General features: G+C 37.3%; 1 non-coding gene across 1 annotated transcript; it reads left to right on the top strand.

The window, feature by feature from the left end:
• Positions 1 to 988: 988 nt before the first annotated feature.
• Positions 989 to 1,095, top strand: LOC131817164 (U6 spliceosomal RNA). The gene has a single exon (XR_009348372.1). It is a non-coding gene; the product is annotated as a U6 spliceosomal RNA (small nuclear RNA).
• The last annotated feature ends 11,739 nt before the right edge of the window (positions 1,096 to 12,834 follow it).

Genomic DNA, 12,834 nt, shown 5'->3' with positions numbered 1-12,834 from the left:
TACCATTTATTTATTTTTGCTTCTTTTGCTTGTGTTTTTGGTCTGGTATCCAAAAAACTATTGGCAAGACCAATGTCAAGGAGAATTTTTCCTATGTTTTCCTTTAGGAAATTTAGTTTCATGCATCACATTTAAGTCTTTAGTCTATTTCAAGTTAAGATTTATGAGTAATATAAGGTTCCATTTTCATGCTGGTTCATGTGACTATTCAGTTTTAAATATCATTTATTGAACAGACTATCTTCACCCATTATATATGTTGGCCCCTGTCAAATATTAGGTGACTGTATGAAAGGATTTATTTCTGGACTCTCAATTCTAATTGTTTATGGGTCTGATTTTATGCCAGTATACTTTATTGTTTTGAGCATGAGGGCTTTGTAGTATAGTTTCAAATCAAGAGTGTAATTTCGCTTCTTCATTCTTTCTCAGAACTGCTTTAATTATTTGTTGTCTTTTATGGTCTCATATAAATTTTAGGATTCTTTATTTCTGTAAAAACACAATATTGGATTTTTTTTAAAGATTTTTTATTTATTTATTTCACTGAGAGAGATGACAAGCAGGCAGAGAGGCAGGCAGAGAGAGAAGAGGTAGCAGCTTCCTGCTGAGCAGAGAGCCTGATGCAGGGCTAGATCCCAGGACCCTGGGATCATGACCTGAGCCGAAGACAGCGGCTTAACCCACTGAGCCACCCAGCCGCCCCTAACATTGGATTTTTGATAGGAATTGAATTTACAGATGGTTTTCAGTAGTATGGACATTTTAACAATGTTAATTCTTACCATTCATAAATATGAGCTATCTTTCCATTTATGTCTCCTTCAATTTCTTTATCAATGTCATAGTTTATGGGGTACAGATCTTTCATCTTCTTAGTTAAATCTTTTCCTAAGTATTTTATTAGTTTTGATGCTATTGTGAATTAGATTGTTTTCTTTATTTTTTCAGACAGTTCATCATTAGAGTGTTAAAATGCTCCTGTCTTGTGCTTACTTTGGCAGCACATATACTAAAATTGGAATGATGCAGAGAAGATTAGCTTGATCACTGAACAAGGATGACATGAAAAACTGGGAAGCATTCCATATTAAAAAAAAAAAACGAAACAAAACAAAATTCTTGTCTTTTATATATTTATCTTGTATTTGGCAGCTTTACTAAATTTGTTTATTCAAAATTTTTATGAATATTTTTAGGATTCTTTTACATGTAAGTTCATGTTATCCAAAAAAAGAAAATTTTACTTCTTCCTTTTTTTTTTTTTTTTTTTTTTGAGTCTTTTATTTCTTTGTGTTCCTTTTTTCTCTGGCTAGGACATCCAGTACTATGTCAAATGAGAGTAGTGAAAGTGGACACACTTGTCTTTTTTCTGATCTTTAAGGGGATAACTTTCAAACTTTTTTGATTGAATATGAGATTAGCTCTGGACTTGCAATATGTGTTTTTTCTTTAATGGATTTTTTAAATTATTTTTTAAAATTTTTTATAAACATATAATGTGTTTTTATCCCTAGGGGTACAGGTCTGTGAATCACCAGGTTTACACATTTCACAGCACTCACCATCACTCACCATAGCACCTGCCCTCCCCAATGTCCATACCCCCACCATCCTCTCCCAACACACCTCCCCCCAGCAACACTCAGTCTGTTTGGTGAGATTCAGTCTTTTATGGTTTGTCTCCCTCCCAATCCCATCTTTTTATTTTTCTTTTCGTACGCCCGAAACCGCCTATGTTGCATCTCCACTTCATCATATCAGGGAGATCATATGATAGTTGTCTTTCTCAGATTGATTTATTTCGCCAAGCATAATACCCTCTAGTTCCATCCACGTCATCACAAATAGCAGGATTTCATTTCTTTTGATGGCTGCATAGTATCCCATTGTACATATATACCACATCTTATTTATTGATTGATGTGTTGACGGACATTTAGGTTCTTTCCATAGTTTAACTATTGTGGACATTGCTGCTATAAACATTTGGGTGCATGTGCCCCTTCAGAATGCCACGTTTGTATCTTTAGGGTATATACCCAGTACTACAATCACTGGGTCATAGGCTAGTTCTATTTTCAGCTTTTTGAGGCACCTCCACGCTGTTGCACCAGCTTGCATTCCCACGTACAGTGTAGGAGGGTTGCCCTTTCTCCACATCCTCGCCAGCATGTCATTGACTGACTTGTTCATTTTAGCCATTCTGAACGGTGTGAGGTGGTATCTCATTCTGGTTTTGATTTGTATTTCCCTGATGCCGAGTGATGTGGAGCATTTTTTCATGTGTCTGTTGGCCATTTGGATGTCTTCTTTGCAGAAATGTCTGTTCATGTCCTCTGCCCATTTCTTCATTGGATTATTTGGTCTTAGGGTGTTGAGTTTGATAAGCTCTTTATAGATTTTGGCCCTTTATCTGGTATGTAATTTGCAAATATCTTCTCCCAGATAACTTCTGGCAGTCATCTTTTGGCTTTGTTAACTGTTTCCTTTGCTGTGCAAAAGCTTTTTGATCTGATGAAATCCCAATAGTTCATTCTTGCCCTTGCTTCCCTTGCCTTTGGCGATGTTCCTAGGAAGAAGTTGCTGCTGCTGAGGTCAAAGAGGTTGCTACCTGTTCTCTCCTCAAGGATTTTGATGGATTCCTTTCTCACATTATGCTTCTTCATCCATTTCCAGTCTATTTTCATGTATGGTGTAAGGAAAAGGTCCAACTTCATTTTTCTGCATGTGGCTGTTCAATTTTCCCAACACCATTTGTTGAAGAGGCTGTCTCTTTTTCATAGGACATTCCTTCCTGCTTTGTTGAAGATTAGTTGACCATAGAGTTGAGGGTGTATTTCTGGGCTCTCTATTCTGTTCCATTGATCTATGTCTGTTTTGGGGACAGTTCCCTACTATCTTGATGATGACAACTTTGTAATAGAGCTTGAAGTCTGGAATTGTGATGCCAACAACTTTGGCTTTCTTTTTCAATATTCCTCTGGCTATTCGAGATATTTTCTGGTTCCACATATATTTTAGGATGATTTGTCCCATTTCTTTGAAAAAAATGGATGGGATTTTGATAGGGATTGCATTAAATGTGTAGATTGCTTTAGGTAGCATAGACATTTTCACAATATTTCTTCTTCCAATACAGGAGCATGGAACATTTTTCCATTTCTTTGTGTCTTATTCAATTTCTTTCATGACAAAGAATCTTTGTCTCTTTGGTTAGGTTTATTCCTATGTATCTTAGGGTTTTGAGTGCAATTGTAAATGGGATTCACTCCTTAATTTCTATTTCTTCAGTCTTGTTGGTGTAAAAAATGCAACCAATTTCTGTTCATTGATTTATATCCTGACACTTTACAGAATTCCTATACAAGTTATAGCAGATTTGGAGTGGAGTCCTTTAAGCTTTCCACATACAGTGTCATATCGTCTGCAAACAGGGATAGTTTGACTTCTCTTTTGCCAATTTGGCAAAGTTTGGATGCCTTTAATTTCTTTTTGTTGTCTGATTGCTGAGGCTAGGACTTCTAGTACGATGTTGAATAGCAGTGGTGATAACGGACATCCCTGCCATGTTCCTGACTCAGCGGAAAAGTATTCAGTTTTTCTCTATTGAGAATGATATTTGCAGTGGGTTTTTCATAGATGGCTTTGATAATATTGATAATATGTGCCCTCTATCCCTACACTTTGAAGAGTTTTAATCAGGAAGGGACACTGCACTTTGCCAAATGCTTTTTCAGCATCTATGGAGAGTATAATATGGTTCTTGTTTTTTCTTTTATTAATGTGTTGTATCACATTGACTGATTTGCGGATGTTGAACCAACCTTGCAGCCCTGGAATAAATCCCACTTGGTCGTGGTGAATAATCCTTTTAATGTACTGTTGAATCTTATTGGCTAGTATTTTGGTGAGAATTTTTGCATCCGTGTTCATCAAGTATATTGGTCTCTAGTTCTCTTTTTTGATGGGATCCTTGTCTGGTTTTGGAATCAAGGTGATGCTGGCCTCAGAAAAAAAAGAGTTTGGAAGTTTTCCTTCCATTTCTATTTTTTTGGAACAGTTTCAGGAGAATAGGAATTAATTCTTCTTTAAATGTTTGCTAGGATTCCCCTGGGAAGCCATCTGGCCCGGGGCTTTTGTTTGTTTGGAGATTTTTGATGACTGTTTCAATCTCCATACTGGTTATGGGTCTGTTCAGGTTTTCTATTTCTTCCTGGTTCAGTTGTGGTAGTTTATATGTCTCTAGGAATGTATCCATTTCTTCCCGATTGTTGAATTTGTTGGCGTAGAGTTGCTCATAGCATGTTCTTATAATTGTTTGTATTTTGCTGTTGGTTGTGATCTCTCCTCTTTCATTCATGATTTTATTTATTTGGGTCCTTTCTCTTTCTTTATCAATCTTATTAATTCTTTCAAAGAACCAGCTCCCAGTTTCGTTGATTTGTTCTATTGGTTTTTTGTTTTGTTTTGATTGTGTGTTTTTTTGTTCGTTTGTTTCTATTTCATTGATTTCTGCTCTGATCTTTATTATTCCTCTTCTCCTGCTGGGTTTAGGCTTTCTTTGTTGTTCTTTCTCTGACCCCTTTAGGTGTAGGGTTATGTTTTGTATTTCAGATCTTTCTTGATTCTTGAGAAAGGCTCGTACAGCTTTATATTTTCCTCTCAGGACTGCCTTTGCTGTATCCCACAGATTTTGAACACTTTTGTTTTCATTATAATTTGTTTCCATGAATTTTTTCAATTCTTCTTTAATTTCCTGGTTGACCAATTCATTTTTTAGAAGGATGCTGTTTAGTCTCCATGTATTAGTGTTCTTTCCAAATTTCCTCTTGTGATTGAGTTCTAGTTTCAGAGCATTGTGGTCTGAGAATATGCAGGGGATGATCCCAATCTTTTGATAATAGTTGAGATCTGATTTATGACCCAGGATGTGGTCTATTCTGGAGAATGTTCCATGTGCACTAGAGAAGAATGTGTATTCTGTTATTTTGGGATGGAATGTGTTGAATATACCTGTGATGTCCATCTTGTCCAGTGTGTCAATGTAAGGCCTTTTTCCTTGTGTATCTGTTGCTTGGATGATCTGTCCATTTCAATGAGGGGAGTGTTAAATTACCCTACTATTATTTTATTATTGTCGATGTGTTTCTTTGATTTTGTTATTAATTGGTTTATATAGTTGGCTGTTCCCATGTTCAGGACATAGATATTTAAAATTGTTAGGTCTTCTTGTTGGACAGACCCTTTGAGTATGATATAGTGTCCTTCCTCATCTCTTATTATAGTCTTTGGCTTAAAATCTAATTGATCTGATATAAGGATTGCCACCCCAGCTTTCTTCTGATGTCCATTAGCATGGTAAATTGTTTTCCACCCCTCTCTTTAAATCTGGGGTTGTCTTCAAATCTATGATGAGTTTCTTGTGCAGCATATTGATGGGTTTTGCTTTTTATCCATTCTGATACCCTGTGTCTTTTGATTGATGCATTTAGGCCATTTACATTCAGGGTAACTATTGAGAGATATGAATTTAGTGGCATTGTATTGCCAATAATGTGACTGTTACTGTATATTGTTTCTGTTCCTTTCTGATCTACTACTTTTAGGCTCTCTCTTTGCTTAGAGGACCCCTTTCAATATTTCCTGGAGAGTTGGTTTGGTGTTTGCAAATTCTTTCAGCTTTTGTTTGTCCTGGTAGCTTTTTAATCTCTCCTATTTTCAATGATAGCCTAGGTGGATATAGTATTCCTGGCTGCATGTTTTCCTCATTTAACACTGAATATATCATGCCAGTTCTTTCTGGTCTGCCAGGTCTCTGTGGATAAGTCTGCTGCCAATCAAATGTTTTTACTGTTGTACAATACAGACTTCTTTTCCCAGGCTGCTTTCAGGATTTTCTCTTTGTTGTTAATAGTTGTAAATTTTACTATCAGGTTACGGGGTGTTGACCTATTTTTATTGATTTTGAGGATAATTCTTTGCATCTCCTGGATTTTGATGTTTGTTCCCTTTGCCATATTAAGGAAATTCTCTACAAAATTCTCTCCAATATACCTTCTGCTCCCCTCTCTCTTTCTTCTTCTTCAGGGATCCCAATTATTCTAATGTTGTGTCATCTTATGGGTTCACTTATCTCTCAAATTCTCTCCTCGTGGTCCAGTATTTGTTTGTCTCTCTTTTGCTCAGCTTCTTTATTCTCCATCATTTGGTCTTCCATATCACTAATTCTTTTGCCTGATTTATCCTAGCAGTAAGAACTTCCATTTTTTATTGCACCTCATTAACAGCTCTTTTGATTTCAACTTGGTTAGGCTTTAGTTCTTTTATTTCTTCAGAAAGGGCTTTTATCTCTCTGGAGAGGGTTTCTCTAATAACTTCCATGCCTTTTTAGAGCCCAGCTAGAACCTTGAGAGTTGTCATTCTAAACTCTAGTTCTGTCATATTACCAATGTCTGTTTTGATTAGGTCCATAGCCTTTGGTACTGCCTCTTGTTCTTTTTATTGTGGTGAGTTTTTGCACTTTGTCATTGTGAGCAGAGAAGAATACATAAAGGAGCAAATAAAATGCTAAAAAGGTGGTAAAGACCCCAGGAAAATGTGCTTTAACCAAATCAGAAGAGACCCAAGTTGTGGGAGAACGAAAGGGGATAAAAAAGAAGTTCAAGGGGGAAAAAAAGGTTTAAAAAAAAGAAAACAAGGAAAAAATATTAAAAAAGAAAAAAATATATATATATATATACTAGACTTGTGAATAGAACAGGGTCACTCACTTAATTTTGGGAGTATTTTGGTCTCTTAGAAGAAACTACCTCCCAAGATTTTAAAGGATGAAAAACATATAAGGGTAGGCACAATGAAGGGATGGAATAAACCTATAAAAATGAGGAAAAAAGGGACGCCTGGGTGGCTCAGTTCATGATCTCAGCGTCCTGGGATCGAGTCCCACATCGGGCTCCTTGCTCGGCAGGGCGCCTGCTTCTCCCTCTGCCTCTGCCTGCCATTCTGTCTGCCTGTGCTCACTCTCTCCCCCCCCCCTCTGATAAATAAATAAAATCTTTTAAAAAATGAGAAATAAATTTAATTTCTAAAAAATAAGTTGATAAGGCAAGTTGGTTGGGACAATAAAGAAAAATAAACTGGAGAGAATCTGCTCAGGCTGGACACTAGAAAAATATTGGAGATAGATATAGGGTATATTTTGTTCTATTAGGAGAAGTTATACCCCAAATTTTTTAAAAGAAAAAACCCTATGTGTAAAAAAATATATAGTTAGGTACAATGGAGGATAAAATATGACTATAATAATGAAGGATCAAAATAGATGATTATTTTTTGTAAGGTATTTTAAAAATAAACTAGTTAAAAATCATTAAAAGAGGAAAGGGTAAAAGTTAAAAAAAATTAGCAGAAGAAAAAAGAAAAAAATATATAACTGCAAGACTAATGAATCATTGGGAGAAAGCCACAAATTCCTTGTTTTGCTTTCTCCTCCTGTGGAATTCCACTGTTCTCCTTACTAAGTGAAGTTGATCTTGGCTGGGTTTCTTGTTGGTCTTCTGGGGAAGGGGCCTGTTGTATTGATTCTCAAGTGTCTTTGCCCGAGATGGATTTTTCCTGCCCTTACCTGGGGTAAGCCTAAGTAATCCGGGAGCTTTTGTTCCCTGAAGGCTTTCCATAGAGTTCTGGATGATGGAATGATAATGGCGGTCTCACAATCCTGCCCAGAGGAGTGGAGATCTCAAGGCCCCGCTCCTCAGTGCACCCTTAGAGAAAAGTGCTTAACCACTCCCATCTTCCCAGCCTCTGGCCATGCTTGGAGAAGAGCGCTCTGTCACTCGTACTTGGAGAAAAGTCCTTGGTCATTCTCATCTCCCTGGCCTCTGGCCATGCTTGGAGAAAAGAGCTCAATTACTCCCGTCTCCCTGGCCCTTGGCCATGCTCCAAGCTCATCCTGCCTATGCCTGGTTCAAAGTAACCCTGGGTTGAGAGCTCACTCCTCAGCTTTGTCTCTGTAGCCGGCTTCCCCACTCTAATACCTGTGAGTTCTGTGACACTCAGATACCCCTGGTCCTTCTGTGACCCTGAGGGACCTGGGACTATGCTGAGCCCACTTGGGCTTCACTCTGGTTTAGCCTCTGGGGTGATATCCCTCAGTGGATCAAACTTTTAAAAAGTCCTGATTTTGTGCTCCGTTCCTCCACTTGCCGGGAGCTGAACACCCCCCCCCCCACGGTCTACCTTCCTGTTCTTCGGGTTCACTTTTCTGCCGGCTCTACCTTTCAGAAAGTGATCAATTTTCTGTTTCTAGAATTGTTGCTCTCCTTCTCTTTGATCTCCCATTGGATTTGTAGGTGTTTGCAATGGTTAGATAAGCTATCGCGCTGATCTCCTGCTACCTGATGTCGTCTCAGCCTGCTACTTCTCCGCCATCTTGAATCCTTCCACGGAATATGTGGTTTTTATTATGTTGAAGTGTATTCTTTCTGTACCCAGTTTGGTGAGTATTTTTATTATGAAAGGGTGTTGAATTTTGTCAAATGTCTTTTCTGCATATATTGAGTTGATCATGTGAGTTTTTATTAATCATTCTATTAATATAATGCATCACATTTACTGATATGTGCTGGTGAATTCAATTTTGTAGCATTTTGTAGAGAATTTTTACATTTTTATTTATCAGGAATATTATCCATTAGTTCTTGTTGTTGCTGCTTTGGTTTTTTTGGTTGTTTGTTTGTTTTTGTTTTGTTTTGTTTTGCTTTTGTAGTGCTCCTGTCTGGTTTTGATATCAAGATAATGCTGGCTTGTAAAATGTGCCTCGGAGTATTTCAACCTCTTCCACTCTTTGGGAAGGGTTTAAAAAGTATTTGTATTATTTTGCCTTAAAATGTTTGGTAGAATTCACTGTGGAAATCATCTGATTCTGGACTTTTATTTGTTAGAAGGTTTTTATTACAGATTCAATCTCCTTACATTTTTATGTCCTTATGATTCAGTCTTGATTGGTTGTATGTGCCTAGGAATTTGTCCATTTCCTCTAGGCTTTTGATTCGCTGGCATTTAACTGTATTTTATCCTTTATATTTCTGTGGTATCTGTTATAATGTCTCCTTTTTCATATCTGATTTTATTGAGTCTTCTCTCTTTTTTCTGAGTTAGTCTAGCTGTCTTTTTTTAATTTTTTATTTTTTATAAACATATATTTTTATCCCCAGGGGTACAGGTCTGTGAATCACCAGGTTTACACACTTCACAGCACTCACCAAAGCACATACCCTCCCCAATGTCCATAATCCCACCCCCTTCTCTCAAACCCCCTCCCCCCAGAAACCCTCAGTTTGTTTTGTGAGATTAAGAGTCCCTTATGGTTTGTCTCCCTCCCAATCCCATCCTGTTTCATTTACTCTTCTCCTACCCACTTAAGTCCCCATGTTGCATCACCACTTCCTCATATCAGGGAGATCATATATAGTTGTCTTTCTCTGCTTGACTTATTTCACTAAGCATGATACGCTCTAGTTCCATCCATGTTGTCGCGAATGGCAAGATTTCATTTCTTTTGATGGCTGCATAGTATTCCATTGTGTATATATACCACACCTTCTTGATCCATTCATCTGTTGATGGACATCTAGGTTCTTTCCATAGTTTGGCTATTGTGGACATTGATGCTATAAACAGTCGGGTGCACGTGCACCTTTGGATCACTACGTTAGTATCTTTAAGGTAAATACCCAGTAATGCAATTGCTGGGTCATATGGCAGTTCTATTTTCAACATTTTGAGGAACCTCCATGCTGTTTTCCAGAGAGGTTGCACCGGCTTGCATTCCCACCAACAGTGTAGGAGGGTTCCCCTTTCTCCACATCCTCGCCAGCATCTGTCATTTCTTGACTTGTTGATTTTAGCCATTCTGACTGGTGTGAGGTGATATCTCATTGTGGTTTTGATTTGTATTTCCGTGATGCCGAGTGATATGGAGCACTTTTTCATGTGTCTGTTGGCCATCTGGATGTCTTCTTTGCAGAAATGTCTGTTCATGTCCTCTGCCCATTTCTTGATTGGATTATTTGTTCTTTGGGTGTTGAGTTTGCTAAGTTCTTTATAGATTTTGGACACTAGTTCTTTATCTGATATGTCGTTTGCAAATATCTTCTCCCATTCTGTCAGATGTCTTTTGATTTTGTTAACTGTTTCCTTTGCTGTGCAAAAGCTTTTGATCTTGATGAAATCCCAATAGTTCATTTTTACCCTTGCTTCCCTTGCCTTTGGTGTTGTTCCTAGGAAGATGTTGCTGCGGCTGAGGTCGAAGAGGCTGCTGCCTGTGTTCTCCTCAAGGATTTTAATGGATTCCTTTCACACACTGAGGTCCTTCACCCATTTTGAGTCTATTTTTGTGTGTGGAGTAAAGAATTGGTCAAATTTCATTTTTCTGCATGTGGCTGTCCAATTTTCCCAGCACCATTTGTTGAAGAGGCTGTCTTTTTTCCATTGGACATTCTTTCCTGTTTTGTCAAAAAAGTAGAGTTGAGGGTCTATTTCTGGGTTCTCTATTCTGTTCCTTTGATCTATGTGTCTGTTTATGTGCCAGTACCATGCTGTCTTGATGATGACAGCTTTGTAATAGAGCTTGAAGTCCGGAATTGTGATGCCACCCACGTTGGCTTTCTTTTTCAATATCCCTTTGGCTATTCGAGGTCTTTTCTGGTTCCATACAAATTTTAGAATTATTTGTTCCATTTCTTTGAAAAAGATGGATGGTACTTTGATAGGAATTGCATTAAATGTGTAGATTGCTTTAGATAGCATAGACATTTTCACAATATTTATTCTTCCAATCCAGGAGCATGGAACATTTTTCCATTTCTTTGTGTCTTCCTCAATTTCTTTCATGAGTACTTTATAGTTTTCTGAGTACAGATTCTGTGCGTCTTTGTTTAGGTTTATTCCTAGGTATCTTATGGTTTTGGCTGCAATTGTAAATGGGATTGACTCCTTAATTTCTCTTTCTTCTGTCTTGCTGTTGGTGTAGAGAAATGCAACTGATTTCCTTGCATTGATTTTATATCCTGACTCTTTACTGAATTCCTGTATAAGTTCTAGCAGTTTTGGAGTGGAGTCTTTTGGGTTTTCCACATATAGTATCATATCATCTGTGAAGAGTGATAATTTGACTTCTTCTTTGCTGATTTGGATGCCTTTAATTTCTTTCTGTTGTCTGATTGCTGAGGCTAGGACCTCTAGTACTATGTTGAATAGCAATGGTGATAATGGCATCCCTGCCGTGTTTCTGACCTTAGCGGAAAAGCTTTCAGTTTTTCTCCATTGAGAATGATATTTGCAGTGGGTTTTTCATAGATGGCTTTGATGATATTGAGGTATGTGCCCTCTATCCCTACACTTTGAAGAGTTTTGATCAGGAAGGGATGCTGTACTTTGTCAAATGCTTTTTCAGCATCTATTGAGAGTATCATATGGTTCTTGTTCTTTCTTTTATTGATGTGTTGTATCACATTGACTGATTTGCGGATGTTGAACCAACCTTGCAGCCCTGGAATAAATCCCACTTGGTCGTGGTGAATAATCCTTTTAATGTACTGTTGAATCCTATTGGCTAGTATTTTATTGAGTATTTTTGCATCTGTGTTCAGCAAGGATATTGGTCTATAGCTCTCTTTTTTGATGGGATCCTTGTCTGGTTTTGGGATCAAGGTGATGCTGGCCTCATAAAATGAGTTTGGAAGTTTTCCTCCCATTTCTATTTTTTGGAACAGTTCCAGGAGAATAGGAATTAGTTCTTCTTTAAATGTTTGGTAGAATTCCCCCGGGAAGCCGTCTGTCCCTGGGCTTTTGTTTGTTTGGAGATTTTTAATGACTATTTCAATCTCCTTACTGGTTATGGGTCTGTTCAGGCTTTCTATTTCTTCCTGGTTCAGTTGTGGTAGTTTATATGTTTCTAGGAATGCATCCATTTCTTCCAGATTGTCAAATTTATTGGCATAGAGTTGCTCATAGTATGTTCTTATAATAGTTTGTATTTCTTTGGTGTTAGTTGTGATCTCTCCTCTTTCATTCATGATTTTATTTATTTGGGTCCTTTCTCTTTTCTTTTTGATAAGTCGGGCCAGGGGTTTATCAATTTTATTAATTCTTTCAAAGAACCAGCTCCTACTTTCGTTGATTTGTTCTATTGTTTTTTTGGTTTCTATTTCATTGATTTCTGCTCTGATCTTTATGACTTGTCTTCTCCTGCTGGGCTTAGGGTTTCTTTCTTGTTCTTTCTCCAGCTCTTTTAGGTGTAGGGTTAGGTTGTGTACCCGAGACCTTTCTTGTTTCTTGAGAAAGGCTTGTACCGCTATATATTTTCCTCTCAGGACTGCCTTTGTTGTGTCCCACAGATTTTGAACCGTTGTATTTTCATTATCATTTGTTTCCATGATTTTTTTCAATTCATCTTTAATCTCCCGGTTGACCCATTCATTCTTTAGAAGGATGCTCTTTAGTCTCCATGTATTTGGGTTCTTTTCAAACTTCCTTTTGTGGTTGAGTTCTAGCTTTAGAGCATTGTGGTCTGAAAATATGCAGGGAATGATCCCAATCTTTTGATACCGGTTGAGTCCTGATTTAGGACCAAGGATGTGATCTATTCTGGATAGCTATCATTTTTTTTTTAATTTATTTACCATTACCAAGTTTAATTTTATTTACTATTTTAAAAAAAACTTTCTAGTTTTTTTAATTCTATATTTCATTTATTTCTGCCCTAATTTTTATTTTTTCCTTCCTTTTGCTACTTTTAAGTTTACTTTGTTCTTTTTGTATTTTTTTGAA

The sequence above is a fragment of the Mustela lutreola genome, chromosome 15 (genome assembly GCF_030435805.1).
Source record: "Mustela lutreola isolate mMusLut2 chromosome 15, mMusLut2.pri, whole genome shotgun sequence".
NCBI lineage: Eukaryota > Metazoa > Chordata > Mammalia > Carnivora > Mustelidae > Mustela > Mustela lutreola.
Note: the sequence above shows the minus strand (reverse complement) of the source record. Positions and strands in the feature narration are given on the sequence as shown.